At 35.5% G+C, this 8,422-nt stretch overlaps 1 non-coding gene across 1 annotated transcript; it reads right to left on the bottom strand.

Annotated features, from left to right (window-relative positions):
• Nucleotides 1-575: 575 nt before the first annotated feature.
• On the bottom strand, nucleotides 576-647 carry TRNAC-ACA (transfer RNA cysteine (anticodon ACA)). Its single transcript has one exon. It is a non-coding gene; the product is annotated as a tRNA-Cys (tRNA).
• Between the last annotated feature and the right edge of the window lie 7,775 nt (nucleotides 648-8,422).

Below are 8,422 nucleotides of genomic sequence, written 5' to 3'. Positions count from 1 at the left end.
TTGTCACTGGTTAACAATTTTTATTTTTAGTAAATTTTCTCTTCATATTACTAGCTTGGTGCCTGTTACCTTACTGGACCCTAACTGACAGAGTACTTAATATTCACAGGAGTGTCTCGATAGATATATCAAGAACAATTTATACGTATATCTGTACCTATATATATAGTAATATCTCTATGTCTGTTGTTTAGATCCACCTAGCATCCCTGTTCAGTTACTCTGGTAATGTTTATTTCACATCCTTGGAGAACTAACTTCTTCCCAACATTTGTGGTCCTTGAGTAAATAAAAATCACAGTCCTTCAGTCCCATCTTCTCCTCCCAAGTCCCAGTCTTCCCTTCATGTGGTAAACATATGATGTAGACTAGATAAATCAAACTAGTTCATCTATATTGATTCATTCTGAGATGTCTTCTGATCCAATTTAGGGAAATCATAAGTAAAGTAAAGTCGCTCAGTCGTGTCCGACTCTTTGCGACCGCATGGACTGTAGCTTACAACGCTCCTCCGACCATGGGATTTTCCAGGCAAGAGTACCAGAGTGGGTTGCCATTTCCTTCTCCAGAGGATCTTCCCAACCCAGGGATCGAACCTGGGTCTCCTGCATTGTAGGCAGATGCTTTACCATCTGAGCCACCAGGGAAATCATAGTTTGGATTTATTTATTTATTTTTGGCTTAAAGGGAGAGACACATTTCTCTTTCCTCTTGGATTATCAAATCCAAAGATGTGAAATGCCTTCCTCCAGCCTCTCCAGAAGTAAAATAAGACCCAAATAGAGAGAACTAGAGGAAAGCAAAAAAGAGCAAGTGAATGTTAGACAGCTTGGGAGAAAAAAAGGAAAAGAAAAGAGCTAGACTCTAGGCCAATAGCATCATTAACAATCATGAATTTCCTGAGTCAGTTTTGACCTTAGGACTTACACTGGCATGAATCAACTTTTTGTTTTGTTTTATTTTGTATGGTATTTGTGTTGTTGCAATAAAGGAGTCAGAACCAGTCCCACTGTCAATAAATTGAGATCATATGCTATCTCAATATCATGGTGATGTTAGTTTTTCCTTGAGCCTATATTTCATGGCATGCCAACCAATGGTATTGAGAAAAAAAAAATCTGGGTATTCAATACAAAGAACTATATCCAAATGAATTTTTCATAGCCAAACATTTGTATTTCTAGGTGTTCTTTTAATTTGTTTACATTTATTGTGCAATATGAGAACCTTCTTGAAGGCATCTCTGAAAAACTAATGTCCACTTCTTGGTAGAATCCTTCCAGATAAAGGGAATTCTGGAGACCAAATAAATTATTGAAGTTAATTTTAAATACAGTTTTTTAAATAAATGAGGTCACTTTTCTCCAACTATTGTATCACTTACAATTATTCACTATTTCTACGCCCTGTGCTATATAGAAAAAGTATTATAAATAGCTTTTCAATTAAAAGTTGGATAGCTAAAGAACTCACTGAATGTCATCAAAGTTTATTCAAAAGTTATCTACTTTCTACCTACCCACATTCACCAACTTTTTATAGTTTTTCCAAAGCATTTTTAGTTAAAAAATTAAATTCTACACCATTTTTGAGTTATAATTAGTATATAATGAAATGCACAGATATAAAGCACAGAGCTTGAATCATTTTGACAAATAAATTCATCCTTGTCCTATACTCAATAAAGATAGAGGACATTTCTATAATCTCAGTTACTTAGTGCCTTTTGCAATTAATGTTTATCATACTCAGAAAATACTATTCTAAATACGAGCAGTGTAAGATATCAGTTTTCCCATATTTAAACACCACGTAATGCAATCATACTATTTAGATTCTGAATTCTTCCATTCAACATGATGTTTTGGAGATCCATCCATGTTATCACAAGCATGTATAATATTGCTAAACACTATTTGATTATATGAGTATATAACTCTTTTCTTATCCATTCTCCTATTTGTGGACATTTTTTTATGCTACAGCTGTTCACTATTAGGGATAAACCTGCCTTGAACACTTTTGTATGCAAGTTTTGGGGCATTTTAATTTCATTTATCTTGGATAAATCCTCACAAGTAAAAATTACTAGTTCATAGGAGAGAGGTAACTTTAACTACATAAGAAACATGCAAATATTAGATGAGAATTGTAGTTGCTCCATGTCCACGGAAACATTTGGCATTGGTCTTCTCAGTTTTATCCATTCTGTTAAATACGTAGCAATGTCTCATTGTAATTTTAATTTGCATTTCACTAATAAGTAAGGCTGTTGAGAGTCTTGTATGTGAATTTCCTCTTGTGCTAATTGTGTCTTCATATCTTTTGTCAAGTTTTATTTTTTATTGGGCTGTTACCTTTATTATTTTGTCATGAACTTCACTGTGTATTCTAAATATGCCTTTTGTCAGATACACGCATTGCCAATGTTTATCAGTATATAAATTGTATTTTCAGTGTCTTGTGTTTGTGAGAAAACTATTTAAATTCTGATAAATATTCATTTTAGGTTTTTTTTTAATGGCTAGTGCTTTTTGTGTACAATCTAAGAAATCTTTTTCAGTCTTAAACATGGTTTTCAAAAGAAAAGATATTTTATGTTTGGGTCTACAATATATCTCAAATTAATTATTGTTTATGGAGCAATACAGGTGTTGAAGTTACTTATGTTTCACACATCTACCTAGTTTCAGGATGGTATATTGAAAGGACTGTATTTTCCACCATTAAGCTGTTTTGGTGTCTTTCTCAAAAAACAGTTGAGCGCTATATTAGAGATTTGTTTCCAGACTTTGTATCCTACTTCATTTCATAAGCATGATAGACATCATTGTGTTTCCATAGAAAGGGTCCTGTGCCCTTACCTACTCCTTGTCTTCACCAACAAGATGGGACAAAAGCAGAAACCACAGGAAGTTTCAGGGGCATAACAGCAGAGAGAAATTGTTTTTCACTCAGCAGTTAAAAATTGGCATCAATATTTACAGTGGTGAATAGAGAGAGTGATGTGATACAGTGGAGATGGCTGTTGTAGGAGCATGTCCAGGTAAAGATAGTTTAAAGCATTTCTGTGCCTCCAGCGAAGAACATGAGTTTGAGCAATGAACATGAGTTTGAGCAAAACTCGATGGATGTAAGTTTGAGCAAGATCCAGGAGTTGGTGATGGACAGGGAAGCCTGGCATGCTGCAGTCCATGGTATCACAAAGAGTCGGACCTGACTGAGTGACTAAACTGACTGATGTGCCTCCAACAGAGCATTCAGGTGTTCCCATACTTCTCTAAGAGATCTGAGGCAGCAGCTGAGGAAAAAACCTGTAGTCCTGCAGAGTCCCCAGGATCACTAACTGGAGATTACAGTCATCACCACTGCTCATCAGACAAGGGTATAGATAGCTCAGAGGAAACAGCTTAACAGAAAATGCCCTGCAAGTACCACATACCCCTTTCAAATATTGCCATGGCAATAGATACGCCTTCTAGACCTGAGACTCAACCAGGTAGAAATGGAAAGGTAGAGCTTCCATCACGGCTGAGAAGACTCTGAATTCACTGGGTTATTCTTGAGTTCACAAAGATGATGGCATTTTCCTTTATGTTGATTTTCATTTTGCTTATAAAAAATATGTACTTGAGAGTTAAAAAAAAAGAGGAAGGAGATTCTCTTTTCTTTTAATAAAATTTACAATTTGAGAAATTCATGTTAGTTAAATAAAATTTCAATTTGTAAATCTGGCATCTTTCATATAAAAAGAGAAGTGCAGTATATAAGAAAAAAATCAATGTGGAGTCAAAATACTTTAACATAGTCTTAGTCTTGCTACTTTTTAGCTATGCACTGTCGGGAAAACATCTTTAAACTTTATTTTTTTTTTACATTGCTTTTTTTTAATATCAGAATTATTTATTAAATCTCTGGAATATACCAAGCACACTGATATGCTATTTATAATACATGTAAATTTTAATTTATAAAGCAATCCAGAGAGATAGGTATCATGTTATTTCCATTTTATGAAGAGGAACGAACATTAAACCTTTCATTGAAAGGCAAAACGGTAGTCACATTTCTGTCTCAGAAAGTTGTATGTGTCTCATTGTATGTGACAATGCATGTGAACATGTTCCACACATCAAAAAGCCAAATCCTTGCTATCTTTATTATTATTTATATTCTCAGGGTTCTTCAAATTGATTTCTATTTCTCTTTTCTGGATTCATTACTCTACAATGCCCCTTAGCAGCAACTCCAATTCATTTGCTATCCTTTATGCAAACTGTTTGACACACCTATATCCATACATATGAATACAGTTTTTCCTTCATCTGGAATTAGAGAAACTTAAGCCCATTCTGCTGGATCATGGAAAAAGCAAGAGAGTTCCAGAAAAACATCTATTTCTGCTTTATTGACTATGCCAAAGCCTTTGACTGTGTGGATCACAGTCAACTGTGGAAAATTCTGAAAGAGATGGGATTACCAGACCACCTGACCTGCCTCTTGAGAAACCTATATGCAGGTCTGGAAGCAGCAGTTAGAACTGGACATGGAACAACAGACTGGTTCCAGATGGGAAAAGGAGTACATCAAGGCTGTATATTGTCACCCTGCTTATTTAGCTTCTTTTTTTTTTAAATTTTATTTTATTTTTAAACTTTACATAATTGTATTAGTTTTGCCAAATATCAAAATGAATCTGCCACAGGTACACATGTGTTCCCCATCCTGAACCCTCCTCCCTCCTCCCTCCCCATACCATCCCTCTGAGTCGTCCCAGTGCACTAGTCCCAAGCATCCAGTATCGTGCATCAAACCTGAACTGGCATCTCGTTTCATACATGATATTTTACATGTTTCAATGCCATTCTCCAAAATCTTCCCACCCTCTCCCTCTCCCACAGAGTCCATAAGACTGTTCTATACATCAGTGTCTCTTTTGCTGTCTCGTACACCGGGTTATTGTTACCATCTTTCTAAATTCCATATATATGCATTATTATACTTCTATGCAGAGTACATCATGAGAAACGCTGGGCTGAAAGAAGCACAAGCTGGAATCAAGATTGCCGGGAGAAATCTCAATAACCTCAGATATGCAGATGACACCACCCTTATGACCGTGAAGAGGAATTAAAAAGCCTCTTGATGAAATTGAAAGAGAGAGTGAAAAAGTTGGCTTAAAGCTCAACATTCAGAAAACGAAGATCATGGCATCTGGTCCCATCACTTCATGGGAAATAGATGGGGAAACAGGGGAAACAGTGTCAGACTTTATTTTTTGGGGGGGGCTCCAAAATCATTGCAGATGGTGACTGCAGCCATGAAATTAAAAGACGCTTCCTCCTTGGAAGGAAAGTTATGACCAACCTAGATAGCATATTCAAAAGCAGAGACATTACTTTGTCAACAAAGTTTCGTCTAGTCAAGGCTATGGTTTTTCCAGTAGTCATGTATGGATGTGAGTTGGACTGTGAAGAAAACTGAACACCAAAGAATTGATGCTTTTGAACTGTGGTGTTGAGGACTCTTGAGAGTCCCTTGGACTGCAAGGAGATCCAACTACAAGGAGATCAGTCCTGGGTGTTCTTTGGAAGGACTGATGCTAAAGCTGAAACTCCAATACTTTGGCCACCTCATGCGAAGAGTTGACTCATTGGAAAAGACTGATGCTGGGAGAGATTGGGGGCAGGAGGAGAAGAGGATGACAGAGAATGAGATGGCTGGATGACATCACCGACTCGATGGACATGAGTTTGGGTGAACTCTGGGAGTTGGTGATGGACAGGGAGGCCAGGCATGCTGCAATTCATGGGGTCACAGAGTCGGACATGACTGAGCGACTGAACTGAACTGAAGCCCATTTGAACTCAGGTGGCCTCCTGTTTGAAAACACAGTTAAAAACCCACCATGTCTAGAATCTGTTCTGTTAAGACTTCTACCCATCTCCATTTGTATTTCCTGGTCTCTTTTGGCCTACGTGCATTTAGAATATACTCTATGTATGCATTTCTCTAATCATTAAAATAGAAGAGAGATGTTTTAAACATAGTTCAAACACCCTATTTTATCTTTGGACTTCAATTCTAAATATCTGTAGTGTTCCAAAAAGCTTATGCTCATATACGTATTTGTTTGGAAAGTTTCCCTTCCATTTTTAAAACACTTGATTGCTATAGTTTCTAAGCATTCAATCACAATAATACTTTTTAATTAGCTTAATGCAATACTCTGTTAATTTAAAAGCATTCATGTAATATTGAACAATAAGGTTGTATTTTTAATTAACTATAAACTCCTTGAAGTTAGAGATTATCTCTTAAATTTCTTTGTAGCACACATTTACAGAGCAGTGTTAAGATTTACTGATTGGCAAATTTGGGGTTTTAGTAAGGTGTCAATCATAATACTAGCTGAGAAGTAAAGCAAGCATATGTGCATTGTTTATTCTTTTTAATCTATGAAAAGTATGGGAGTATTCTAGTAGTATTCATTTACTGCTATTTAATTTCAATTTTTTCTGAGTATGACTGATTTGTGAAGTCTATTTTTGTTCTTTCCTTTTTGTACTACTTAAGCAATCAGACATGACAGAGTATGCAATTATTCTGAGGGGTGGGGCCATGCCCCTACTTGCATAGATTTTGTTTTACTCATGCTTTCAATTATGACAGATATGCAATTATTATACAACTATGTCTTGAAACCATCAAAATAGTCAGTTATTTATAAAAACAAGAAAGAACCTACACATATGCATTTCCAAATTAAACTGCTGAGATATTTTTATTCCAACTTAACATTTGTATTTCTAAGTAGTTATGAGCCTGCTCTTTGATAGAATAGATTTCTTAGACTATCCTACAGATAAGTATATTCATTATTGTTTTGTTCATATTTCTCATATATTTAAAAAATGTGGTTTATATTTTGTTTTTATTTAGTCACTAATTTGTGCCTATCTCTTTGCAATTCCATGGACTGCAGCATGCTAGGTTACTCTGTCCGTGGGATTTTCTAGGCCAAAATATTGGAGTGGGTTGCCATTTCCGTCTCCAAGAGATCTTTCTGACCCAGGGATAGAAACCAAGTCTCTTGCATTTGCAAATATTGGCAAGTGGATTCTTTACCACTGAGTCACCAGGGAAGCTGATATATATATATATATATATATATATATATATATATATATATAACTCATTGACTAATCAGAATCATTCTCCCTCTTGAGAGTCCCTTGGACTGCAAGGAGATCCAACCAGTCCATCCTAAAGATCAGTCCTGGGTGTTCATTGAAAAGACTGATGCTAAAGCTGAAATTCCAATACTTTGGCTACCTCATGCGAAGAGTTGACTCATTGGAAAATACTCTGATGCTGGGAGGGATTGGGGGCAGGAGGAGAAGGTGACGACAGACGATGAGATGGCTGGATGGCATCACTGACTCGATTGACACGAGTTTGAGTGAACTGTGGGAGTTGGTGATGAACAGGGAGGCCTGGCGTGCTGCGATTCATGGGGTCGCAAAGAGTCAGAACACGACTGAGTGACTGAACTGAACTGAACTCTAATTGAACTATATTCATTTTTAAAGAATAACTAATTGGATGAATATAGAAAACAAATTCAATGAATTTAACCTCAAAATGTAAAAAGCATGGATATTTTGCTGTGCATTTGGTCCCGAAATATCTGAATCTGAGTCGATAAATTGAACTTTTTGCTGAGCAAACACAAATTTAGGCTGATTCTATCTGAAGCATGCTAGACTATGAAGTAGTAAATATCTCATTCACGTGTACCTAATGATATGATAAAAATGTGGGCTCCCTACATGGCTTTACAACTAGTACACTAATGCTTTACTGCCTTTTAATTTGGTGAGCTTCATTGTTCTCTTTTCATCAATATTATAATAAAATTGAAACAAAATGGATAGCTCCATATTTCTATGGAATGCTAGTATGTTCAATTTGAACTCTTCAACATTTAATTTTAATAATTCAATCTTGAGATTATTATTCAATATCTGTTTCAATGATATGCAATGATGTATTAGAATACCATTAAAATATATAAATAGTAAGCACTTGAAAGTGATAGCTATTTTCTAATTTTTTAAAAAATTTTGGTATAGACTGACCCATAAATCTATGCTGAGAGTTTTCATGTAACATTAGACAATTCTTGATATCATGTGTATTAAAATTTTTCTGCTACATAGAATTAAAAGTAAAAATAAATGGGACCTAATCAAACTTAACAAGCTTTTGCATGGCAAAATAAATCATCAACAAAATGAAAAGACAACTTATAGAATTGGAAAAAATATTTGCAAATAATAAGAGTGACAAAAGTTTAACTTCCAAATTGTACAAATAGTACATGCAACTCAACAGCAACAACAAAAACACAACCCAAATA

The sequence above is a fragment of the Bos mutus genome, chromosome 7 (assembly GCF_027580195.1).
Source record: "Bos mutus isolate GX-2022 chromosome 7, NWIPB_WYAK_1.1, whole genome shotgun sequence".
Classification (NCBI taxonomy): domain Eukaryota; kingdom Metazoa; phylum Chordata; class Mammalia; order Artiodactyla; family Bovidae; genus Bos; species Bos mutus.
Note: the sequence above shows the minus strand (reverse complement) of the source record. Positions and strands in the feature narration are given on the sequence as shown.